This window comes from Amblyomma americanum, chromosome 3, assembly GCF_052857255.1.
Source record: "Amblyomma americanum isolate KBUSLIRL-KWMA chromosome 3, ASM5285725v1, whole genome shotgun sequence".
In the NCBI taxonomy this organism is placed as follows: domain Eukaryota; kingdom Metazoa; phylum Arthropoda; class Arachnida; order Ixodida; family Ixodidae; genus Amblyomma; species Amblyomma americanum.
In genome coordinates, this window is record NC_135499.1 from 100030411 (window position 1) to 100058024 (window position 27614).

Here is a 27614-nt window from a genome sequence, read left to right on the forward strand (position 1 = left end):
AGCACTCGCCGCATCCTGATCGCGTGTAGGTTAACAAGCAAGAGCCCACTAGCGCATCGAAGCAGGCGTGTTTTCGAGCTCGTACCGTTACGAAAAATACGAGTTGTTTCGGCACGTACTGGAATTGAAGTTCTCAGCCTGTGCGTCACGGACGGTGACGATGGCGTCGCGGACGCTCTTAACTAAGACTCGCCGCAAAGCAGCCGATAACCCAAGCATATGTGCGTTAAAGGTTGTTCACAAGTAGTGCAAGCGTGGGCATAAAGTATCGCTCAGTCGCAGCGCCAGTCACTCGCTTCTCGATTTTCCAGCCTTCCGAGTGAAGGTCGCAAGCTGTTGAGCCAATCAGTGAGCCAGCGGGAGTGAGCGAGGCGAGCTTTTGGGAACGACGCTGCCCGCGGGCGCGCCGGGCAATGAACTACGCGCTACCCCCTGGCTGCCCTAGTCGTCGCTAAGCCTAGCCGGTTTCGCATCGATGCAGCTGCTGAGTGCACTTCGAAACTGGCTATCGCTGAGGTGCTGCTCTCGTCATCGTTTTACTGTGAACCTCGTTTCATAGTAAAACAAAGATATGCTCGGTTTCCGCGACACCTTCAGGAGCGGAGCCAGCTGAGGCCAGTACAGCCGCGATTGAGCAGCAGCAATTAAAGGCGCCGTGGGGAGACATTTGTTTGTATTCCTGTTATCGCTTCTACCAACGACTAGATATTGGCCAACGATACTCCATCCGACGGCTTAGTATGAACTTGAACAAACATTACTGTCGCATTTTTCTGACGCTGGCGGCCGGTATTCAGGCTGGCATGCCGCGCTCGTACGTTATCATGTCGCTCAACTGTATGGCCGTGGTGCACATCAAAACCCCCAGACATCCTCCTTTTCGCTCAGATTGTCATAGCACATTGTCACACTGGGACCAGAGTAGTTTAGAGAACCGAGCGCAGGTGCACATGAGCTAGACTGTGTCAAAGCAGGCGAAACTCTTTAAAGCGCGCGGTTGATGTCAGTCCCAAGACTTTATTCTCATTTCGACCGAGAATCAAATCGGTTCAAACTCGCCGGCCGCCGCATTTCACCTTCGGCTGCATACGCTGCTGTCTAGATTTAGCGACATTTTCGTGTCACCGTCATGAAATTTTCAGTGAAGGCAATGAACGACATCGTAAAGTATTTTTTTTGCTATTTTATGATAAGCACCACGTCACTGCCGCTAAAAAAAATTCTCCGCCAACACTGCATCAGCGTTGGACTTAAGAGCGTTAGCTACGAGAGCTTCAAGTGTTTAGATCGGGGTGCTAGATCGGGGTGCTCAGCAAACGTGGAGAAGTCAAAATACAAACATCTGAGGGCATTTCGTTTCGGAAACATTCGTTCTGAGATACAAGCAGCGTCATCTACTTCAAAGATTTTGCACTACTATTGCGATTTACAGCCACCTTCGCTATATCCGGTATGTTTCCTCCTTATATATCAGTTAACGAATTTTATAAACGTGTGCATTACAACAAGATGAATTGTTTGACTGCATCCGGAACTCTCTGCGACAAACGATTAGGCCTTATGGCTGTCTGGAAGTCCCCGGAATCCACGGTTTGGGGGCGAAAAGGTCGCCGGTGCGAATCCCACACATATTTTGGGCTTCATCTAAATATTTATTTTATCCTCAGGAACATGACAAGTCAAATGACACCACTTCGATCGTTATGCGTCAAACGGGCGGCCCCCAAATTTGATGCAAATGGGGGTCCCCGGGGTTCCACTTCAATAGCCGCTATACTGGCATATGTAAAACGGATCGAAGGTGTCTGTGACAACTGAGGCTCTACGCGCCCGCTGTTGCTATGTGATTTAGAGTGGTAACTGTCTTGGCTAATTTGACCTTCCCTGCAGACAGACGTGTCCTTGACAAACGTAAGTAGTAAGAGCTGACGCTCTTAAAACTGAAAAGCGCGGAAAAATGATATCGGGGTTGCTTTGAACATTTATACAGAGAACTGCGTGCATGTACACATATGCTGCCTTTGTGTAGCCGGATGGTTATGGCGAGTAATTTTTCCTGATTGACGATTAACGACATTCTTTTCCGCGACGCATAGAAGTGTCCTTGGTTTTTTCTGCGCATATAGTAGTAGCGGTACATTATGTTACATGGCTTGAACATGTCACAGAAGCCAAGAGGACACTGACTTTCAGTAGCCCCATTCGACTTGCGCACACCGACTGGTGTGCAGGCGCTGTCATGGCTGCAGCTACATGCCGCCACCGCAAGAGCGTGCGGATACGCAGGCACCGCTGGCTTCGCCGCTTGTGCATACAGCTTTTTGGGCTTTCAAAGCCGCATTATACTCTTGAGCATGCACTACTTTCGTCACATTGTCATGTGGGAACAGAAGGGAATTAGGTGAGTGCTCGAGCAGTGCCTCTCCTCTAAGCCAATTCTCGTTCGGTGAGAGAGCCAGGTCGCGGGAAGGGAGTTGAAAACTCGATTCGCCAATGTGAATGAGCACTTCATTTCGCTCGGTGCCCGTCACCAACAGACCAGAGCACCTCGCATCCTCTTCGCGACTCGCCACAGTGAACGCGCTTTGAAGCATCTTTGGTCAATTTTATCCTATCGCTGTCACACGACCGCGCGACAGTATTTCTAGAATTCTGCAGCAAAATAATTACCCTCACCAGGAATCTGTCGTATGGCACATCCCACGATAGGTATCTATCGCGCGGCACAATCCACGACAGGTATCTGTCGCGTGACTCATCCCACGACAGGTATCTGTCGCGCGGCATATCCCACGACAAGCTGTTGTGTCGCGCGACAGGCCGCACTAGTTACTTTTGTCGCGTGAAAAGAGGCGCGCAAGAATTCTGTCGCGCGACTGAACCCTCGACAGGCAACTTTGCTGAGGCACGCAATCTCTGTCGCGCGGCACGACTCCCACTGTCGCGCGACAGTACCTGCGACAGAAACCTGTCGCGCGACAAATGTTGCGACAGGGATCTTCTTCGCACGACAAAATGCAGGAAAGATGTCTGTCGTGCGGCAGAACCTACTACAAACAACTTTGTCGCGCGAAAGAACCCACGAAACGAAGCTTGTCGCACGACACAAGGCATGACAAGACAGCTTGTCTTGCGACACAAAATTGTGTCGCGCGACAGATGCGCGACAAAAATTCTGTCGTGCGTTTTGATCGGGGTAGTGGGTGCCATATTACTTGAGGAGAAGAAGAAGAAGGCTCCGGAATAATTTCGACCACCTGGGGATCTTTAACGTGCACTGACATCGCACAGCACACGGGCGCCTTAGCGTTTTTAATCCATAAAAACGCAGCCACCGCGGTCGGGTTCGAACCCTGGTCCTTCACTGTGCCTTCACTGTGCCGAGTTCGCCGATGCTCGTCGCGATATGCTCGCGGCCTATAGGGCGCTGGGCATACTACCAGACTCCACCAAGACGCTTTTGTGGCCGTAGGGCAGTGCGCGCACTCGTGAGCGAACATTGGTGAGCCTCTGTGCATTCCTCGAACACACGGGCTGGACGTCCACTCGGTTCTCCGTCAGGTAGTTACACGCAGTGACCGAACGCTCCGCGAGTTCTACCTTGAACGATTAATTACTGGACGCCCCACTCCAGCTGTAACCAACACTGTGCTGTGCGCGTGTGTAATTTAATTCCTCTAAAATGACCTAATCACGCGCACAACCTGGACGCATTTCTTATTGTGTAAATAGTTTGTACATATTACTTCTCCCCTTATACTCTCTTCCTGTCCCCTCACCGCTTTCATTTCATTTCTCCATTCTACGTGTTATCCTTTATATCCGCTGCCTCAATTAAGGTGGTTCGGTATCGATGGCAGATGCTGGGGCTAGCAAAAATCTTTTCCTTCCTTTTGCTATTATTTTTAATAAAACCACTACCACCACCACCACTCTTTCCCTCCCTTCTTTATGCCTTCCTTTACGGCGCGGTTTGGGTGTCCACCGAGGTATGTGAGACGGTTACTGTGCTTTTCGCGCTCGCCGCGCCATCTGGCATGAAGTCACACCGCGCGGCTCGCCGCCACCGCCGTTTGGTATGACGTCACACCGCGTACCTCGTCGTTGCGCTCGCCTCCGCTCGCTTCGCCAGTTGCGTCGCATGCCTGATAACATGTCGGAGGATTGAAAAGGAGAGCTCGCGTGCGCCGCGACCACTGTTGTGTCGTCTTTAATGCGACAACAAAGCAAGACAATCGTACTTACCTGAACTTGCAATGAAAATAATGAAGGCTAGCCATGCTAGGCCTTAGCTTTCGCTACATATATCCTAGCATAGCCCATCTAAGCCACTGCCAATTTTGTTCTCTCTCTCCATCCGTAGTCACTGCTGCGCATGCGCCACTAACAGCACCGAGCCTCAGGAGTTCCGCCGGTGTGCTGCGCCGCGACTTTCCTCAAAATACTACTTTCAATTTTCAGTTTTCTCTTTCCTCTTTCCCTCCCTCCTTTATCCCTTCCACTGAGAAGTGTGAGACGATTAATGTGCCATTTACTTTCCTTAAAAAACCAAACCGAACAGGTGAGCCGACGGCGTTCATAGAGTTCATTGGAGCAGACAAATTTGCGAAGAGCGTTCGAAAGAAATGGCGCACAACCGGCTCCATGGGTCAGTGGAGACTTCAATGTTGCTTTCGATTTGCATATCCTGGATTCGCGGGGCTAATCCACGTTACCTTTTTTTGATTGAGGCAGAACGGCTCTAAAGGAATCGAGCGAAACTGCTCAACCTGCAGACAGGAAAACTTTCCCTTTAAAGATTGCTGACGGTTTAACTCTGGTCAAACCTACTGTGTACGCGATAGCTCGCCCGAAGAACACGTAGCTTCGCTCCCGGCTTGCTGTCGTTTCTCCACTTCTTGACGGCGTAGTTTTGGCGGGCCGTACCTCTTGTTCCGGCGACTCAGTTGCATGCTTGGCATTGCTGTATTTTATGGCTTTTTGTCTACTCGCCTTACACCACGTCAAAACTTCGGGATTTGGCGACGTGGATTCCCGCAGTCGCCGTTGATATCGGTCGCAGCAAACAAGTGGACATTCGGCTTTTTTACCCATGGTTCATCTGAACAACGACCGCTTCACAATATCTGTTGATAAAGTGGCAGAGCAATAACGCGCCTCTGTTGCCCAACTGCGCATGCGCAACGCACCTGTAGCTACATCGCATGTGCGACGCACCCATCGAGGCTGCGGCGTCGGCGGTGGCAGCGCATCTCTGATGTCACGGGGCGCGTACCTGGTGCCCGGCGCATGCGCATTAATGGCTCCGTCTCGGACCGGTGACCTTGGCTTTAAATAGCGTAGTGAAGCTATTGTTCAAAGAAATGCCCGAAGCCTGCATTGGAACCTGATCCTCCGTTTTACTAGCCCAGCGTTCGAACCACTTAGCCGCAGGGGAGGGTACAGTGGACGGCTAAATTATGATTCGTTATCAGGAAATGAAAGGCACAGAACCGGTCCCACTTCTTGGTGGATGCCTCAACCGCATTGTGAGTTAAAGGAGGAAGGGTGGAATGGAAGAGGAAAGAGAGAAGGGGCCGTAGTAGAGGCATAAGGAATAAATTCGACCACCAGGCTATCTTTAACATGCACTGATATATCAAAGCACAGGAGCGCCTTTTGCATTTTGAATGTAGAGAGCTCAAAAAATCAGGCGTGAGTAAAAGATGTGAGAGGTGAGGTGGTGCAGCGGCGGAATAATTCCACCACATGGAGTTTCTAAACTCTAAATTATGGCGCACAGCACACGCGCGCGTTTTAAGGTTTGTAGCTCTTTGTGCTACGTTTACTGCTCCAGAGCCAGAGCAAAATTTTTATAGCTAGTCTATCTAGCTTGAGGTACGTGGCGAGTCACAATAACTCGAGCCTTCGGATTGGTTATTATTAAAAAATTGTAAATAGGGACGTTTAATGTCCCCAAGTGACACATCGGGATTGAGGAACTCTGTAGTGGAAGGCGTATGATTAATAGATACCTCTCCGGGTCTTTACGTGTGCTCACGTCGAAACAGCACACAGTGAACTTTTGCGTTTTGCCTCATAGAGAAGCTGCCACAGCTGCCGAGATCGGACACGGGTCCCTCGGCTCAGTAGCCGAGAGCTCTAATCACTGAGCCACCGTGGCAATGGTATTAAAGCGAAAGAACAAAATAGAGGACTCTTAAGCTGCGCCTTGAAGTGTGGAACGCGACAGCGTGTTGCAGCACTGCCAGGGAGTCCTTGCAACGCCTTGCTCGACGCACATATCGTGAAACGGATGCGCGGGGCGGGAAACCACGTCAAAGCGCTGCCAGACGCGCGTTGAAACACGCGGAACTGAAGTTGGAGTCGTAGTTCGTAGGCACATCGTTCTCGATAATCCCGATCCCATGAAAGAAAGCATAGCTTCCGCACCAAACAGACTGGCAGCAATCCGCAAGCTGGTGAACGCGCCTTGGATACGGGCTGCGTTGTTCTCTCCTCCCCGCGTGATTCCTGCGTACACGGCCCCTCTGCGCCCGAACAGCGGCTCCTCTATTTTAAAGCGAAAGCTTTACTACGCCGTCCAGCGAGCCATTTCGGCTCGTCGCCAGGTAAGCCGTATGTCGGCTGCGGTGTTGCCTAGTAACACTGCAGCCGCGCTCCAACGCATGCCGCCGCCGTCGACATCATTGTCGTCGCCGCTCGCTCCACGAGATGTGGTCCGCTGAGGTAGAGGTGGAGCGGCGTTCGGAGGCCGGGTGAGCGGACGCGCTTCACATGCGCTCCGCAAACGTTTTGCTTTACGACGACATTTACTCATCCCAGCCGCCTGAAACTATTGTCATCAGCCTCCGCTTCTCGTCAGGAACCTGCCGATGCCAACATTTCCCAATTTGGACCACCGCATTAGGAGGCAAATCCATATCTTTTCATCACCCCACTAAGCTGAGGCTAAGCCTCGCGGCACAGCAGCCGCCGATACCGAACTCCGCTAGAGACGCAGCTTCGCGCTCGGACCACCGGCGCGTCGGCGCCTCGACGGCGGCATGGAGGCCATTGTAGTAGAGGGAGAAGACATAAATGCCTCGGAACTTACCTCTACTAACAGCTGGCAGTCAGCGCACGACCAGCGTAGCTCCAATTGCAAATCCGCTCCCACCGTTACTCCGAATTTGCCTCAAGCCCCGGCCGACCCAACTGTCTTCCCTACGCCACCCTAAGCTCCCCATCGACGACCGTAAGATCATCCTCCGTCCCCGTGGCGGCCTGAACCTTCCGACCGTAAAGGCATAGTGCTTCGCGATGCCATTCTGCAGGCAGCCCGCCTCAGAGCTCAAGAGGCCAAGCCCGACAGTCATCAACACCCTCCAACATTTCCTCCTTGTCTAGACTCCCGACCCGCTGCGCAGACTCCGCAACCTCGACATCAAGTCCATACTGATCAAAGGCACCACATACGACATATACTCTAACCAAGCGGCACCGGTGGACTGCGCCCACGGCGTGGTCCACGGGGTCCCTCTCAACCTCTCATACGGAGACATCAAGGACCGTCTCAGTCACGAGCGAAACCCTCCCATCCTCGACTTTAGACGCATGAGCTCGACCGAGTCCATCATCAGCCTCTTCGAACTAGACGGGGTGCCCAAGCACATCTACTACTCCTCTGTACTCTATAGGTGCTAAATCTTCAAAAAGAAGCTCGAGCACTGCCGTTACAGCGGCGCACTCGGCCACCGTGCAAATGTGTGCCCGGCTCCCAAGCAATGCCGCTGTCCCGGCTGCGACCAAATCGAACACCCTGAGCGCCACTCCTGCACGCCGGAATGTAAGGTCTGCGGTAGAGCACACCTGACGGGGGACAGAACGTGCAAGGCGCGCTCCGCACCCCATACCTCGTCAAAAAGAGGTACTGGAATGCCAAACGAGCCGCCGAGGCAAACGCCAGCCAGACTCCCCCCAGTCAGGCTCCACCCCAACACCGCAGCCGCTCCACGATCCGCAAGCGCCAGGCCCCGCAGCTCACATCGAAGTCCTTTCCGGTGCTACACCCTGCCGCACCAAAACAGCCGTCCACCCCTAACACACTCAAGGCCCGGTCTCGCTCCCGGACTGGAACATGGCCACCACCACCTCCAGTCCCACCGAGAACACCTGCCCAGGCACCCGACCGCTGCACCAATGAGGTGAGCTGGGAAGGCGTAGTTTCCCAGGCCTCCGCCAACCCCCTCAATGAAGAGCTGTTGCGTGTCCGCGCGCAGCTCGCCTCCCTAAAAACAACCAACCTCCTCCTCTAGGCACCGCTGAATGCCCACAAGCAGGTCCAAACCCCTAACCCTACCCGGAACCAGCGGCCCCGGCTGTTCCTACCCCCTACTGTTCCACCGCCACCTCTCAGTAACTCGCCAACCGCCGGCAAGAATCGGGCCGCAACACCCACTACCTCCCTGACCACACCAACCCCGACAGAGGAAACGCCAGCCCAGCCTCCCAATTTCGAACAACTCATGGAGACGAGAATTCAGGCCGCGGTGCAGACGGCCATCCAGGCGTTCACAAATTAACTCGCCAACCTCACTACTCGTTAGACGAATTTTCTCTCCAATTTGACGAGCGATTTAAGGAGCAAGAGGATCGCCATGCGACAACCTGTGCTGCCGTGCGGCCTAAAAAGACAGCCCGGCTTCACACCGTCTCGAACTCCGCTACGGCAAGCTACAGCTTCAATGATGGCGAGACCACGCTCTAGCCTAACCTTCTGGCAGTGGAACTATCGAGGCTTTGGTTCCAAGCGGGGGCTGCTTCGCCAGTTCCTAGCTCGAATAGGCGGCCCCGACGTGCTCGCGTTGCAAGAGCCCTCCAGTCCCCTCAACATACCAACCTACGTGCCCAGCGTCCCCTATTTTTCTGCACCCCTTCGGGTTGGATTTCTTGTACGCCGTGCGCTCACTACTATCTCCCATCTCTAAGGCGTCCCAGAAATAGATCGTGCAGAGTAGGTTGCGCTTAGGAGAATCTGTGTCGGTGTTGCCCTCACACCAGCCGTAATTCGTAAGTGGCCTCAGTACCGAGAATTGTTTCCTCTGCCAGGGTGTCCGATATGTCAACGCGCTCCTCAGGAGCTGCACGAAGGTTGCCCTTCGCCTACCCCCCAGCACCTCTACTACCCGGCTCCTGAAACTCGGTATCCTCAACACGTTTGAGGAGCTGGCAGAAGCCACCCTAACAGCACAGCTGACTCGCCTGTCGAATACCACTTCAGACCGCACTCTACCCTGTCAGCTAGGCTTCACCCCGATCACCCATCCTACCGAGGGGGTTCCCCTACCTCCAGACCTACGCTCCCATCTCATCATCCTTCCAATCCCTACGAACAGGCACCCCGAGCAGGACGGAGAACGCAGTGCTGCCCGCGCCAAAACTCTGCACGAGATCTACGGCAACAGTTCCGAGGTAGCCTACAGTGTACGCGGCAGCGTACACGTCGGGCTCCCGCATGGTTCTCGCAGTCGCTAATTCTCAGGCCCGACTAACCGCATCAGGATCCATCACCACAGACTCATCGGAAATTGCAGAGGAATCCGCCATCGCACTCGCTCTCATCTCCACCTCTGCCACCAAAATTATCTTCTACTGAAAATCCGCTCTATCCAATTTCGCCAAAGGCCTGTTATCCTGCACCGCGGCTCGGCTTCTACGTTTCTGGCACCCCACCCACCCCGTAACCCTTATCTGGACTCCCGCACACGCATGCCTCCCGGGTAACGAGGAGGTCCACTCCCTCACCCGAAGTCTCAGTTTCCAGGCCGGAGTTAGGCGTCCTCCACCATCCCAGTAGCGTCTGCTTACGTTCAGATATTCTTTACTACCGAGATACTCGGCACGTTTACGCACCGCCGGCTCCCTTCCTAACCTTAACCCAGGCCTCCCACTGGCGCCGACTCCGGACCAGAACTGCTCCCTACCCTACTTTCCTTCATGTCCGCTACCCCGATCAATTCCTTTCTTCTTGTAAGCTCTGCGGGAAACCGGGAGACTTCCTTCATGTCCTCCTCACATGTCCTACGTTCCAATGCCCTCCGTCCCCAACCACGGCGGAGTCATACTGGAAGAATCTCTTGGCCAGCTCCTCTGCTGCTGACCAGCACAGGATAATTACCAACGCCCGGAATCGGATAGCCCTCTAAGGGCTCTCTTTTGCCCTTTAATGGAAGCCTCCTTATGACTGCCTCGTGCCATGTTAGGGGTTTTTCTCCCTCTGTATTTGGCAACAAACGTTTCCACCACCACCACCTCTGGAGTAAAGAGAGAGGAGGTGTCGCCTCGCGGGGGGCGTGTGTGTGTGTTTGTGTGCGTGTGCGTGTGTGTTTGTGTGTTTGTGTGTGTGTGTGTGTGTGTGTGCCTGCGTGTGCGTGTGTGTGTGTGTGTGTGCGTGTGTGTGTGTGTGTGTGTGTGCGTGCGTGCGTGTGTGTGTGTGTGTACTGCAGTGTATTTCAGCCGTTACGGAGAGCGCGAAAGAGACGACAGAACGAAGAACGACCGAACAAAGCGAGGAAGAGACAACGCGCACAAGAGACGCCAGGAGAACGCGCCGCACGACTTGAGAAGCGTGGTAACGAAGATGCGGCTAAAAGAAGTGCCAAGTCCCGGAGTGACTCTTCAACTTCGGAAGAGACCGGTTCGAATTCTCGAGAGCGTCGGAATGAGACGCGGCGTAGACGACTTGCCAGGAGGAAACGAAGCTTTCGCAATTCAACTAGGGTTAGCCAGATCATAACCACAGTCAATTTTTTAAAGCGAAAGCTTTATTTTCCGCAAACTTGCGATTTCGCCCTGGCGGTACTCTACCGAGACACGTGACGTCACAACGCGCGCCTCGCCACGGAAGGTTACTGTGCTTCGCGCGCTCGCTGTGCCATCTGGCATGACGTCACACCGCGCCGCTCGCCGCCGCCGCCATTTGCTAGGACATGACACCGCGTCCTTTGTCGTTGCGCTCGCCTCCGCTCGCTTCGAGATCTGAGTCGCATGCGTAATAAGTTGTCACAGGATTGAAAAGGAGAGCTGGCGTGCGCCAAAACCACAGTTGAGGCGGTAGTATGGACGGCGACAAACTTAAGCGGAACGAGGTGAAGAGGAAACTAATCGCCCAGGAAACAGACGAACAGCGTGCCGAACGACTGACTAAACGCCGCCCTGAATATGCCGCCGCGAGACAGGCACGTTTAACGTCTGGTGTCTCGACCGTGAGCAGCAGCGACAGCAGCCGGACGAGAGACCTGAGTCCTGCTTCACTGAAGACGGCCCGTGGTGAATGATGGAATGCGACCAATAGACTTCCGCGGCAGGCACAAAAAACCGAAGAACGACGTGCTGTTAGCCTAGACAATTGGCGTAAGAGTGACGCGCCCTCTTCGATCTTTGGATAGCCTCGATGCTGAAATCAAACATGGACCTACAGGTCATACTGGAGGTTTATGCCTGTGCTTCGTAAGTTGTGGAATATTTGAACAAGGCCAACTGGGGAGTTTCACGCGTGCTTTCGCTACATATATCCTGGCATAGCCGAGCAAAGCCACTGTAATTTTTTTTTTCGATTGAAACTGCGAGAGGCGCTGAAATCGCGCGCTATCACTTAGGGCAGTAGCCTACTTTGCGAAGAGGAGGAGGAGTGGAGAGTGCATTTAGTGGGCGCGTCTGATGGCGCTACGTGCGCGCCAAGCAAAGAGGAAAAGTAGCGTAAACAAGCTTTGCTACTCGATTAACTGCGACTGCGGTAATTTTCACGCTCATAACTATTAATATACGCCACATCACATGTCTCTATCGCAGCCTCTAACCAAACGCGGTATTCACTATACGCGCCTTTGTAGAGCATCCGCCTCGCATTCGGGAGGTGCTGGGTTCGATCATCAGTGCCGCCGAGTACCCACTGGTTTTTAATGGGCACAAGATTTCTCCCGGTTTGGTTCTCAGTTCTTCTGGGTGAGATGCTTCTGAAAAGGGTCTTGACTACAGTTGAAAAAAGGGCCTCAAATCGGCTTCTACCGCTCGAGGAGGATTTAACGTTGTTGACGGCGGAATTTATCGCTGGTCCGTCAGAGCACTGGAGTGGCAGAGTGGCTAGCGTCCTCGTCTCGCACTCGGGAGGCCCAGGTTCGACTCCTCAACTCGACCAATTTCTTACTCGGTTTTTATTTATTAATGCTTCTCGGATTTTTCGCTCACGGCAAACACCGCCGACGCCGAAGAAACCGGCTTTTCTGCGACACGGGGCACTTAACACTGTCGCACTTAAGTGGCTGTCAGCAGTCTTGATGTGTGTTGGACACGTGCGTACGCACGCTTGAAGCAAAAATTTCTGAAGGCACTTAGGAATTATGTGCTGCGGAAGAGAAGTTAGTGAGTTCCTTTTAATTCGCCCAAAATTCAGTGTTATTGGTCAATAATGCATTCTAATCCCTAATCTAATTTAATCCAGCGCAATTCATTCTTAATCGACCACAGTATACCCTAATCCAACCTAATTCAATAGCGTCTACTCTTAATCCACCAGACTACAGCCGGAATCTATCACAATCTACCGCAATTCAACTTAATCTACCCTAATGAACCTTTTGAATCTGTTCCACTCTTAATTGAGTCTAATCCTACCTAATACACCCATGCAATCTACTCTGAAATTACAAAAATCTGCAATAATGTACTTTTACTCCACTACAGTCGTCCGTAATCCAACTTTTTGCACCCTCCTTAATACACCCTGCCGCAACTCAATCCGCCCTCTTGGAAAGAACCAGGGTCCAGCTAACGCGGTACCAGAAGACAGCAGATCATTCTGAATCTCAAGCGGGGAGACCACTGCAGGGCTCCCCCAAGCGCCTGTCTTAACAGGGGCGAAAACCAGGGTGACGAGAGTGCTGCCTTACCCGACGGGTGAGCTGGGCAGACCGGGCCTCCCGGGCCGCTCTCAGTCCCGAGAGCGCAATCAATACCAAAAAACAATCGAACATTGCACTCGAAGGAATCAGGAAATAAAATCCTAATTGACACGTACCTTCGAGCAGGCCAGCTGACCAGTGCACGCCTCGACTACCAGGCAGCGCTCCTACGCATCGCCAGAAGGTGGGCAGAAGTCTCCGGGACCCTGGACTGAGGGCCCGCCCACATTTCTTCCAGCCACCTCCCAACCCTCATCAATAAACGCCCGCTCGCTCACTCACTCACTCACTCAAACTTTTTAAATACCCTCCTGAAAGCACTTACCCCTCCTTCATCGCAATTCCATTCCTCACTCAACGCCACTTGTTAGCCCTCAGAAGATGCGGGCAAACAATCTGATACCAGCTCCCACAACACCTACCCACTTCCCGCTAGAAAAAAGCGAATGTTGGCTACAGAAAAGGCTGTAGCAGACCTAGAAGCAGGTTCAAAAAGACCACATTGCTAAAACAGACCATAAAGTTGACCTTAGATTTGCACATATCATGGAACATTTTGCGCACCTTGAAAGCGTCATTGACGGCCTAGTTCAAATACTAACAAATCCAAAGAAGTTACCCGCCACTTCCATCTTCGCAAGCATAGTCAAGCATCTCAACGCACGCCCTCCCCTTCCCACTACGAATTTGGCAAAGGAATTGTAGAGGCCTTAAGAACAAGAGGGATCTAACCTCCCCCTTCATAAACAATAAGGTCACTAGACATACGTGATAGTCATACAGGAACCCAGAATAGCCCACAAACTGCCAGGCTACCAAGCAGGTTACCCCTAAACGCAAACAATCAATATTGTGTAGCTTAATCTCGCACATGCCACACATGATCCTCGTTACGTATATAAGGATGAGATTCTCTCAGTGCGCATCTCCCCAGGAAATACGGACAGCCTTTCTATTTCATACTAAACGTCTTCAGCTACCCGCATGACAGACCAAAACTCCTCGCAGCGCTAAGCAACACTTTAGCTATGGCCGGCAAAACTCTCCTTTTAATGGTCGGAGTTTTGAATGCCTTTCACATAGACTGGGGGTATAAACTCATCTTTGCTAAGGCAAGCACTTGTGGGACTTCATACACCAACAGCAGCTGACTCTCCTCACCAACATCACTCGGGCTACACGCACGGGTAGAAACACGTGCCCAGATCTCACACTAACAAATAACTTGAGGTCTAGCGCCGGGTACAACATTGAGGTTTCCCTTAGCAGCGATCACTTTATTCTCACGATAAAATGCCAGACTCGAAACCTAAGGACCAAATTTTAGCTCAAGCTCGTAAGCGACTTGGGTTTGTTTAGAAAAATCCGCCTGGGTGGCTCAATGGTGGTTCAGAAAGACGCGGATTCGGCCCCAGCCGCGGTGGTCAAAATTTTATAAATCCGAGTACTGTGCGATGTCAGCGCATGTTAAAGAACCCCAGATGGTCGAAATTTCTGGAGCCCTTCTCTACAGCGTCCTTCACAGCCCGAGTGACTTTGGGACGTTAAATCCCCATCAACTGAAATAGAATTTTTTTCAGAAAACTCCGCGACGACAACACACAGCAGGGTTCCAGAAATTGATCTATTTGAGTAGCACAGCTAAACAAGGATATAGCTTATTTCACCAAGGAACCTCCCACTACCTTGGAGGACGGACAAGTAGACTGCAAACTGCTTCAGCTCTGGCCTACCTTCCAAAGAGTAGAAAAGAACTGGATGATTCCTTAACGCAACCGCAAGCTTAAAGGAACTATGATCCCAATATTAGACCAAATATAAGAACAAGCAGCTTCAATAGGTATGAATGGACGCAGGACTGCAATCGTGTAGACGGTACCTTGGACTGTTAAGAACACCTGAGCGCTGCAACTACAGTCAGTGTAAAAACAGAAAAGGCTCAATGTGCCTTGTAGATCGCTCGACGCGCTTTCCCCGGTGGGCGGCGACCCTCAGATCACCGCGTGACAAGAACGCAACGCAGAAAAGTGCTAAAATCACTTACACTCAGAAAAGGTTCAAAAATTAGGATCTAGTCTCAGATAGCTGCTATGCCATACATAGTTATATAGTTCCCTTTGCTGCTTCCCTGGAGACATAGTACCCACAAGGGTGATTTCTATGACCTGGTGGTGGCTAGCAGTACTTCTTTAAGGATTGACTGCAGGTGTAATCAGGTAAGGTACCCATAAGATTACCCCAGAAAATCAGGTCACATTTAAGTTCCGCCTTAAGCTTTTGACGCGATGACGTTAAGGGTCCCCTCTACCTCCTGGGGTCCTCTTTGCGTACCGCATCGCAGACACGGACACTGATGATTGTTTTACTGATTTTATATTCTTTTATTTTTATTTACCAAAAGACACAGAAGGCCTCTTTTAACCAAGGCGTACAAATGTTCCTTAGTGGTCGAGGCTTAGGGAGCCCTGATCACGACCCAGGGGGCAGATGTTCGAGTCCCGTCTAGGTCATTTTTCTTTTCTTCGCCGTTGCTTTTCTTTAAGCAGAGGCACTACATAGGCGCGCTGGAATGACGTCGCGACCCTGTAGACCAAAGAATAATTGTTTAGGGTCGCCATATATATCGCTGCTGTATTCATTGTAAAACATCTTATTCGCCGAAAAGAGCTTGCTATGAGGTCGCGTTAAGTGGTCGAGAGTGCATAGCCCTCGACGACATTGTCAGCCCTCTCCACTGCTATAACTTGCGTTCTGGGGTCACAGCTGGCCAGCACAGTCTCCCACCGCACGAGAGAAGGAGCGCTAACTAGATCGCTGATGTACCTTGCGATGATTGTTGGATTTTGAATTACCCTGGCAACGTGATTTGCTTGTGATATCACGGCCTTCCCGACCAAGCCCTATTTTGTGAACACGTCAACGCCAAATACTCCGCCGGGGTATCCTCTGAAAGGGATCCTTAGTGCTATGGCGTTGAAATGATCCATTTGAATTAAAAGAACAGGGATGTTTGAAGTGATAAAAAGTCCTAATAAACTTCATTAGTAATATCAGATTTTCATTGCCCTTCTTGCCTTTATTTGGTTGCACGTTGGCGTTTTTGATGTCTTGGGTAAGTCAAAGTCACTAATCACCATGGATGAGTGGTATGTGTTGCTGGAATGCATTATTCATTATAAATTAATGTCTTCCATCCCCATCGCCCTGCATAATCCGGCAGACTAACGCAAGATCGCCCCCATAGAAAAAAAAACTACTACCCGTCTCGCTACGGCACGTGGATGCGCCGGCTTAGAAGAAGGAGAGCCGACAAGAGGAGGTGTCATGGCGAACAAAGCAGCGACGCCGGAACCTTCCAGCTCGCCCTTCCAGACTCTGCGGAGCATTGTCCTACCGAGTTTGAGCACCTTTGTAATAACCAAGGAGTCCAGGCGGCGATTTATTTTCTTCAGCTGTGTGCTTGTGATCTTAGCCGCGGTCTTCGTAGCCATCGCAGCAATCAGCATCTGCTTCAGCAACCGCGAGAGCAAACAATGCGGCTCCGCCGAGGCCGGAGGAAATTCCTTCTTCTGCCCGGATGACGCCCCGGATGCAGCAAGATACGTGAACGCTACCGTAAGTCCCTGCCGGAATTTCTTCGCGCAGGTATGCTTCGACGTCATCAAGCACCGGCTATGGTTTCAATTGGCGGGAAGGAAATATCTTGAGAAGATCTAGGTCACAGGGACCTTGCCGAAAGGAGTACAGAAAGTCGGGGCCGCAGGGTTCATCATCGACTACTGCAAGTCGTGCCTGACAGCCATAGTGAACCGCCACACTTTCTTCTCATTTGTGGCCACTAACCTGGTCGAAAAGAACTGGGATCTTCTCAGCAAGCCGAATGCCAGAACCGCTTTCGTTTACGCCGCTGTAGCGTCATTAAAATACAGGCTTCCTTCAATCTTCAGTTTTAGTTACAGCCAAGTGACTACTCATATTTTTCGAAGCATAAGTGCTCGATGGTGCAAGGACTCTTTTTCGTCTCTTTTTATGTAGACAGCCTGGTTGCTTTAAAGAATGAATATCACGATGCGATCACTGCGGAAGAACTTTCAGGAGTTCATGCAAAACTGTTCACAACATTTTTCAATCTCAGCGACGCGGAGACACTGTACTCGACCTCAAACGAAAGCGACGCATTCGATCGCAATGTTTGGGATTTAAAAGACATGCTGTCTGCGCGATCGACTACTCTCCTAGAAAGAAAGTAAAAATAACGTTAGAGGTGGCAGCAAGATCCAGCCTATACACGACTTGTTTTCCACAATGAATACGATGCCACAGCCATCGCCAAGAGGGCTTACTTGGTCTGGCACAGCTTTGGAAGCGCAGCGGAACAGTTGTACGCTTCTCATGATGGTTCTTGGGAACAGGTGTTCCAATATGCAACGGGAGCGTGCGGACCATAAGAAAAATAAGGGACCTCTTTACGGCGCAAATTCTCACGACACCAAAGACTAGGTGGTAAGTTCGACATTCACCACCGTGAAGGAAGTGGTCTTCTGGGACTGTCGTCGAAGCTAGCTTTTCGAAGGTGGTGACGCTGGAAGGTTGGAGAGCCTTAAAGATTTTACCCAGCTGACTCCGACAGCGTCAAGTGGAGTCTCAGTTCCGCTTCCACAGCCAACCCCCGACTTCGCTGAAAATTTCCTGCGGTGCAATGTCTTTCACTTCGAGGCTTCTAGGGCGCGTTTGTGGGGCCTGCAAGCTGCAGATATGGTTGACTTCAGCATCATGAGGGTCCTCAAAGGCCGGTACGTTCTCCTGGCCACTGTAATATACGATGTCATTCGTTCTGACTCATCTGTCTCGGAGTTGCGGAAGATGGCCGTCCTTGGCTGGCTCCTGGCGGAAACCATCAGGTTTGTAGTACTGAACGGCGTTGGATGGAATGCCAAAACTCAAGCTAACATCAAAAACAGGAAGTGTGGTTCGTCAGGGCTTACAGATGCACTGACGAAAGTTCTTTCGTGACGAATGCTCCGATTGCCGTGACCCTTGGCCTTTCATCAATTGTTAGCGTATTTTATCCACCCGACTGGAACACTCTTCGCGCATCCTTTGGTATTATTCAGATGTCGCATGGACCGCGTTTCTACGCTCTTGCCATCTACTATCGTTACCCCCATTTGAAGTTTCCGCAATCTGTTCGCAATGTTAACGCGCCAATCATGTATGCCAGTGATTTCGAAATCATGTTCCATTGCTCACCAGATTCAACAATGGCAAAGTATGGCCTGTGCTCTAATCCTACTAGGTTAAGGCAATGATGTAATTACTCACATTACCGCTTTTGATGTACCATGGTGAAGTCATGTGTCCGAACTTAACGAGGACAGACACGACCTTTTTCGGTTGCGAAATCTAAGTTTTCTCAGATCAATTCATAGCATCAACCGTTCTTTTGTTTGCACTTGGTTGTTGCTAATTACCGGAATTAACGTTTCTAGCTCATCTGCGGTGGTGCATGTTCTGATAACACAAAATGGTTGTGTGAAGTTGTGCAGAGAATACATCCTTAAGTTGCGTGTGCAAAAGAGCGCCTCTGCCATAACTTGGAGGTAAAGAATCCACCTTCAGTCAATGATGACACCACTCGGTGCTTTGAATGTTAGGGCGTTGTCCCTTAGCGCCGATATTTTCCTCTCACGCTAATTTTAAGCAAATTGCGCTTACCGTTCGTCTCTTTAGTTATTACTGGTAAACTCGAGCATTCAAAAGTTTTTTCTTTTTTCGCATCACACTGAGCATTCGGCGTTTTGTGTAGGTGTCAGTGTACTAATTAAAAATTATTGGATTTAAAAAAAACAAATGGCGCAGACGTGGCTCACTGCTCGATGATCACATCAACCTCACTGTGTGGGAAGGGAAGAAGGTGGGAGTGAAAGAAGAAAAAGAATCAGGTGCCGCAGTGGAGACCTCCGGTTAATTTCAACCACCTGCGGTTGTTTAACGTGCACTGACATCGCACTGTACACGGATCTGCAGCATTTCGCCTGCATTCAAATGCGAGCACCGCGGCCGGGATCGAACGTGCGTATTGCGGGTCAGCAGCCGAGTGCCATAAATAATGAGCCTCCGCGCCGGATTGTGTGCAGCGTCCGTGAGGGTAGAGCGTGCCTATCGCAATGCACGGACTCGCTTACGTCTTGGTCCCTATGCCTGGTCTGCCAGTACAACTTTAGAGAGCATATTCACGATTGCTATAACAATCGAAGAAGTGTCAGAACTTGTGACACGAGATACGATCTCTTTTATCATATTCTCGGAAATATAGCCGCCTTGTTACATGCTTGCTGGTATCTGGGAAGCGAAATTACATATGCTAACAGGTATACAGAGCAAGCCAGCAGTTGTGGGTAACAAAATATTTGCGAATGCTTGGGAAACATTCCCCAATATTATTCCTAATAGAACAGCCCTTTTAAAACACGGGCTTCCGTTGCTACTGTGGTGCAATTGTTAAACGCTCTGGTTTTGAACGTAGAACAGATTTGGAATCTTTTACCTAGAATAAATTGGTACGCCGATTTTTTAACCAATTACCAGCACGCAAATCATCTGCAGTTTTAGTTTAGAGAAAACTGACGGCAACCATTAATGTTAACTTTACCCAACGTCTCGGGACCAACTCGGGCCCTTCTTCAGGGGGCGACTAAAGTGGGCCAGCAGCAGCGGGTTGCTGCCTTCGCTCTCCCTTTGTTTTGTGTGGATGTGCGATAACTTTTAGTTGCATTATGAGACGCGCTTATCACTGTGATATAACGCCACGTGACCGCACTTCTAGGCGTGTGTCTACTCCCGGCTGCACTGTGCATGCATTGGAAATATTAGAGTGCTGCAACAGCGAAAGAGGAAGGTTATTGCACATGCTGAACTGTTTCAAAGGTTTCTTCTGCAAGACCTGGTCTTATCTAAATTGCTGTTCAATGTGTTGGTTCGCAATATACCTGATCTCTTGGATCTCCGTGTCAACGTGAACATTTATGAAGCTTCACTTTCTGCCGATACCGGAGACATTCAAGCGCTATAGCATTTTCTGCAAGAGCACTTCAGAGCTCTAAACTTTTCCTTGGAGTGTAAAACCTCAATCTTAAACCTTACCAAAAGTGCCCCCGTCCTTTTCCAGGGCCAGTCCTGGGCGCCGGAGGTGGTGAAGAAAATTTATTAGAAGGTTGCAGAGGCGATAGGGTTGGGGCCCTATTGGCCTCTTTCCCTCTCAATATTAGGTGGAGCCTCTACTCTGGGTGCCGGAGCTGCACCGCTAGCGGTTCCAGGTATCCGGACTTCCATGCGCGCTTCGGGTGACCACAAATTACTCACCGCTCAAAATTAACGTATAGAAATAGAAAGGCTGCACGCTCACACCCAAAATAGAAGCACACATCGAGCAAAGCCGTCCGCCTACGCGTGCAGAATGAAAAGTGGTCCGGTGGTTTTCTCGTCAACTCATGAGGACCTATTCTCCACTTATATGTCTCGACAGTATCCTGAACACATTAGAGCGTTGTTGTGAATGGGCATCTCAGCTCTGCCAGCACTCTCACTGCGTCGGAGTCGTCACTATAGCGCAGATAATTTGACAGTTGACACGGCTTCCGTGCAGGGGCAGGCCAGTCGAAGACTGGCGTCGGCGAAGTACAGGATAACAGCTTCTTATAAAGTACATACATCTGCATCGTACAAGAGTTCGGCATGGAAGCTGCGAGTATTATGGCTTCTCAGACAGGGCTGACTCGGTGACGAACTTCGAATACACTTAAAATAGTAGTCTGCTTCAGGCGCTACAGCTCCGTGGATCTAGTTTATTACTCTAATCCAAGAACAGTAATACCAGGTGCCGCTGGCGGACATGTCTTTCGGTGCGAAAGAACTTCTTGGCATGGCTTCCAGCCAGGCTGGCCGAACACTCCTTTCTGTCAGAAACGCTTGCCAACTAAAACCCTGTTTTGAAGCGAAAATCTTCACCACACCAGCTTTTCGAGCCATCAGCGAGGCCGTAGGTTTGACCTTGAATGTAGCTATATGTTATACCATCAGCATATTTAGTAACAGTCAGGTTCAACACGTAACGTCAGCTATAGCAGCGACACCAGCAGCTGTTACGGTATCTCGACTTTGACCTTGACCCTCGGTCATGCGGGGAAGCGTCTGCCGGCATTGCATGCGCCGGTCATGAAAGTGGCTTCTGCATAAAAGGCCAGTGCACTTTGATACGTTCAGCCTAACCCTAGATGTGTTCGATGCGACGCCTGGTGTGGAGACCGTCAGTCGCTGGACCACATACGTAGCCACGGAGATTGAGCTTTTCTATTTCGACCAGAGTTAGCTAGAGCTGAACCACCGGCAATTTTTGAATAGAAAAGTTTCACTACGCTAGGTAATGCAATCGTCGTGTGGGCCGAAAGTGACCTTCAATGACCTTCAGGCCAAACACGTTAGCCGTGTATGACCATATGTGGTACAGTTATGGTGTCGAACCCCTGACCTTGATCTATGAACTTTAGTTGAAGTTTGACCTCTGACCTTTAGAAGATCGCTGACCTTGAGTTGACCTTTGACATTGGGTGACCTTTGACTTTAAGAACATCCGATGTGGTGATGTGAAGCCTCGCGATAACGGAAGAAGCCAGCTGAAGTTGCCCTGCAGTCCCGAGCGCAGCGGCTAAATGAGAGCGTCGCCATATTTGTAGAAGACATGACGCGGCTCTTCAACCGTGCAGATCCTAACATGTCTTAGACAAAGAAGACCATAGTGTTCTCTCCCGCCGAATGGCGGCGCCAGTATATGGCTAACGCTGTGTCAATATGTTAAAAATAGGCGCAACGGCCAAACAGAGTGGTGCAGCATTCGCTTTCAGATGTATTCGTTGCCTAAGAGAGCAGATACTAAATAAGAACTCTCACGATGGCTAAGTGGCTTTAGCCCTCCACTGCTGATCATATGTTCGCGGGTTTGATCCCGGCAGCGGAGGCCGCATCTCGATGGGGGTGAAAGTGATAAAAAACGCGCGTGTGCTGACCAACCACTACAGATTCCTTCATCGCTGTCGTGTCGCTTCTACACGTTAAAGCACGTTAAATATAAATGCGGCGAAGTGATTTTGCGCTGTGCCGAGGCGCTGAAATTTTACTGCCTATAAAAAAAAATAGATGCCTTTCACTAGCCGGCGGCTTCGTCACGCTCTTCACAGACTGCTGGATCGTCAGTTCTCTGTCGGGTTGCTTATCTGCCTCTCGGTGCCGCACTTCGGGCTCTTGGTGTGTGAGACAAGAGCCTAATGCTTGCTGGCGTAGTTTTGTAAAAGGCTTGGAAGGCGGAATTCGCGCAGGATTCAAAGCAACATCCCTGCCGCCTATATCGGCTGCAGGTGGATAAGTTGGGAGGATGAAATTCGGTTGAGATGGGTGAGGATGCAATTTTTCCGCCGATAGGTTGGATGTGCGCCAACCGAAGTGTGCATCATGGGTAGGGGCTGCACGCGCAAACGCAATTGTTTTTGAGAAAGAAAATTAGGCTGCAAACGTTCGAAAAAATGAAACTACTGCACTCTAACACTGTGTGTTAAAGAGTGGCGACGCAACAGAGATCTTCGTTTACTGATAACTTAGATAACTTAGACGATTGGGCCATCTACGAAGCTTCTGTTTTCATTGACGCTGCATGGAACGTCCGGAACATCCCTGACCCTCCTCGTGCCCTACTTTACAGTGTCGAATTCAGAGATGTCGACGTATGGCATCAAGCCAACATCAATGCCTTACTCAGTCCTCACTTCAATAATCCGGAAGGCGCACATGTTAAGAAAAGGCAACCACTCAGGAGGTTGAGTTAGCGCTGCACATAGTGGTTTTTCTCACAGCATTTAATTTGAGAGCCGTTCACTTTTTGTATTTTGCATCTGAGCCTTGTATTTATTGCTGTATTTTGTGTTACAACTTGTATTTAACATTTGTTCAATTTTGCTAAACCTGTTCTTTATTGCATATATTATGTACTCGCCCCTCCTGCTTGGGCCTACTGTAGGCCTGCAGTATGTTCTAAATAAATAAAATAAAATATCTCCTGCGTTAAAATGCAGAGTTCTCTGATCAATGACCTCGCTGAAAGCGGTGTTTCTGTGTCTTTGTCCATCATACGGCTTTTCCACACGCTAAACAGTCCTATCAACACGAAATATTCAGAAGGAATTCCGCTGTCTTTCACGAGAGGCAGAAACCTCACGGTGTCAGACGTCATCTCAATGTCCTTTTTAGGACTGTGCGGAAGTGTCTCGGAAAACAATAAAGCATCACGAGAGTACCAACCATTTCATTGCTCAATAGTTTCCTCGTTGCTCCTACAGGTAGCAATTCACTGATCACAGCGCAAGCATGCCTTTGGAGCGAGGGCATGTCCTAGGGCGTAAGGTCCGCGCTCGAAGGGTTTTTTACCGCCTATTGGATCTGCATACGAGAAGCTCGCTGCAGTATACTGAATTGAAGAAGGGCTAGACTACAGGTATTTGGGTAGAGGAAGCACCGACCGGGAAGAACCTTTCCCATCTGCCTTCTGAAGAGGTCGTACAGGAATTCTAAAAAGAGCGAAGATTCAGGAAACCGAATGTTGCTTCCGAAATTTTCGTACGACCATGTCCATAAAAACAAGTGAGTACGTAGTCGTCGGTTAAGGACGGCTGCCACGCCGCGATAGTTTGTCGTTTTGAAAACTTAAAAAAACTATGCGTCAAGTTGTTGGGCAAAAAGTGCACGTCAGATTAACTTGACTCTATAAAGGGAGCAATAAATTCTGTCGACGCATTGGCTGCCTTTCATAACGCCCAAGAAAAGTAACAAAAATTGTATCTAGCAAATGTATATAGTGCGTGGGACAAAAGTTTTCGAGACACGAGCTCTAGGAAAAAGGTTCATTGCAGCTCCACTCCAGTATATCTAGTCGCCAAATATTGTCGAGAGAGGAAGGAGCATTTAGGCCTTTAATGCCTTCATACATTATTAGGCAACAGGGTAGCTAGGTGGAGCTGCAATACACATTTTTCAGAGAACTCGCGCCCGGAAAACTTTTGTCCCCAGTAGCAAATACTTCTTTGCACGATGCAGCGCTTGCAACTGCGTCTTTTTTAAGGAGGCAAAATGCTAAGGCGCCCGTGTTCTGTGCGATGTCAGTGCACGTTAAAGATCCCCAGGTGGTCGACATTATTCCGGAACCCTTTAATACGGCACCTCTCTCTTCCATTCTTCGTTCACTTCCTTCTTCATTCCTTCCCTTACGGCGCGGTTTAGGTGTCCAACGATATATGAGACAGTTACTGCGCCATTTCCTTTCCCCCGAAACCAATCATTATTATTATTACCCCAACAGAGAGCGCGCGACGACAGCTCCTCCTAGGGTGCGTCGATGTCCGCGCCTCCACTTTCAGGATGGGGACACCGACTCTTTTCGGCGCCATCTTGGTTCTTTCCAATTCGGAGGTGCAGGGCGTGAAGATTAACTATCCGGCAGAAACAAAGGTGCGCGGGCTTGTAAGGGCGATACCGCTGTGATTTATTTGCTAATTTTGTGCTTTACCATCTGTTGAGCATTTTGTTTGCATAAACTGTTCAGTTCCAGAGAGGTTGTGCGACTCTTTTCGCGTGCATCACATCCTGAAGTTGGCAAGATTTGCTTCCGAGCTTAGCCGTTTTTTTATTTACTCATTTCCCTCGTACACGATATACAAACATTGCTGTAATTGTATACTTATATGAAATAATTGTTTGCTGTATTTTCATTAAAAATTTTGTTTCTTTTTGTGTGTTATCGGTCAGATTTATAAAACTAGAAGAAAAATAAGGAGCCGCCGCGTAAGTTCGCCGAAAGAAGCTCAAGTGCTAACGGAAGAGCAAAAAATGCGCAAAGAACAGTCTTCAACAATCGAACACATTTTATTTGTAAAATAATCACCCAATACTTCACGTTATGAGGTCTCAGCGAGAGGTTATCAGGCTAAAATGTAATTGCCTTACTGGAGGCTCGTACCTGCTACAGTCTTGCTTGCGTAACACTCACGTGGGTTTTCTGGAGTGTTAAGCCATCGCAGATAGATGTGAAGGCTTGTGGACACAAGGTGGTGGTGGTAGTGGTTTTTTTAAAAATAATAGTAAAAAGGAAGGAAAAGATTTTGCTAGCCCCGGCATCTGCCATCGATACTGAAGCACCTGAGCTGCGGCAGCGGAAATAAAGGACAGTAGGCAGAATGAAGAAATGAAATGAAAGAGGTGAGGGGACAGGAATAGAGGACAGGGGGAGAAGTAATATGTACAAACTATTTACACAATAAGAAATGTGCCCAGGTTGTGCGCGTGATTAGTTCCTGCACCGCATCCCGCACCGCACTGCACCGCATCCGTGTGACGTGACGGATGCGGTGCAGTGGAAACGCTAGAACATCTGCTCCTTCGCTGCTCCGCGTTCGCCGATGCTCGTCGCGATATGCTCGCGGCCTATATGGCGCAGGGCATACTACCAGACTCCATCAAGACTCTATTGTGGCCGCAGGGCAGTGCGCGCACTCGTGAGCGAACTTTGGTGAGCCTCTGTGCATTCCTCGAACACACGGGCTTGACGTCCCGTTTTTTCTCCGTCAGGTATGTCCGAAGACTTCTCCAGGCAGTGCGGACAGCTTCTCGAGATAGGAGAACTGCCGCCTAAAACAATAGACAACGGGGAGAATGTATGGATGGAAACAACTTTTATTAGAAAAAAAGGAAAGAAAAAATGTTCCAGGGTGGTCTCCTACTGATCCAGGAGGTACGGGCTCGTGCCACACATAACGCCCGATCCACCAGCTATTTCTCGCCGGCGGGCTGAGCGCTGCGTAAAGCATCCTCCGAGGAAGAATGAGTGGGATTGGAGAAGGGGGTACTGCCGGTGGGAAAGGACATTCCCAAGGGTAGTGAAAAATTGTGGATCTGGGTACGCCATAGGTGTTAAAATGAGGAGGAAAGGTGGGGTGAAAGCATGAGAGACGGTAGGGCGAAATAAAGCAGCCCGTCTGTATATGTCGCCATGTGGCACTTGATAAGGGCGACAAAGTACTGTGGCGTGGTAGTAATGTCATGCGGCTGAGTTTGTAGAATGCAGTGATTTGATAATATGTGTAAAGGACCGATGGGGCCGCTTGCGCAGGGTTGAGTGCCTGATCGTCCGGGGTCTGGGAGGAGAGTTAACAGGCTAGCGCATGAACGCCCTCATTACCGGGGATCGAGGCATGCTCAGGGATCCACGGCAGAGTAACCGTTCGGTCGACAGATGTGGCTGTGGCAAGAATACGGTGTGTGGCCGGCATCGCCAATCCCTTTAGGTAGTGGCGGTATGCGTCCTGGGAATCTGTGAAAATTTCGGTTATGTTTTTGTCAATGGTGGAGTGGGCCAGCGCAAGGTGATGGCAGCTCCTTCCGCCTTTGCAGGTGAATTAGTTCGGATAGTGGCAGCGGCCCCCACAGTGCCGTCTTCATATTCTGCGACTGCCGTGAAGAATCCGACTTTAGAAATTTCTGCAACGTCGACATAAAGGATATCGGAGTGGTTGCTGTATGTTTTGGTGTAATAGCTCGCTCGAGCCTGCCGCCTACCCTGATGGAGGCTAGCGCTTATATTGCGCGGTAAGGGCTTCTGATATATGTGATCCTGCGTACGGAGAGAAATCCTGTAAGGTGTAGCTAGGTTTAGGTGTAGGGGAGGAACTACACCACCGAATGCGAAATACCGAATCTTACAACAATCCACGAAGACTACACGCAACAAATCCGGAGTTATTTGACTGAGGATGGAGATTCTGCGGAGAGAAGGCGGACCTGTATCATGAGGTATGGATTGGATAACGAAATCAGGCGGTCACTAAAATAACCAGCCAACACAGGATGGGTGGGAGGCAGCTCTGACCAGCTCGGACGAAACCGAGGCAATAAATATTAATGTTGATTAGCTCAGCTAATCCAGGATATACAAATCGAAAGATGCTGGCGTTGACATTGTTCTAGACGGCGGTGGCCTTGAGGATAGGAAGGGCGCATAACTGGCTCCCTGGATATGCGGACGCCTCATGCGTGCTTTGATACATGTGGCGGTGGTGAGAGTTGTGGCCTTAATGCATTAATGCTCACAGCGTTGTGGCTGACATGCGGCTCTGTAGCAGTGGCTATGCCACAGTGTTCATTTGGTGATCAATCTCTAGCGATCAACCATTCACTGCATGGCACCTCCCAGCATGGCAGGGAGGGCGCGGTGCCTGTCCAGTGTTCGCAACGCAATCAAAGCAGGCTTTTGCAGTTGAGCAACGCCACGCAACGTACATGAAAGCGAGATTCAGGTCTCCACTCACCCGCAGGGTTGGTTGTGCGCCTTTCCTTGCCTGAAAATGAATGGTATTTGCGAAGTTGTCAACGCCAATGAACTCTGAACTCTGTCGCCTCACTTCTTTTGTTTGGTTTTTTAGGAACGGGAATGTCACAGTAACCGTTTCACATATCTCAATGGACACCCGAACCGCGCTGTAAATGAAGGGATAAAGGAGCTAGGAAAAGAAGAATGAAAACTGAAAATTGAAGGTTGCATGTTGAGGAAAAGCGCGGCGCTTCGCAGCGGCGGAACAC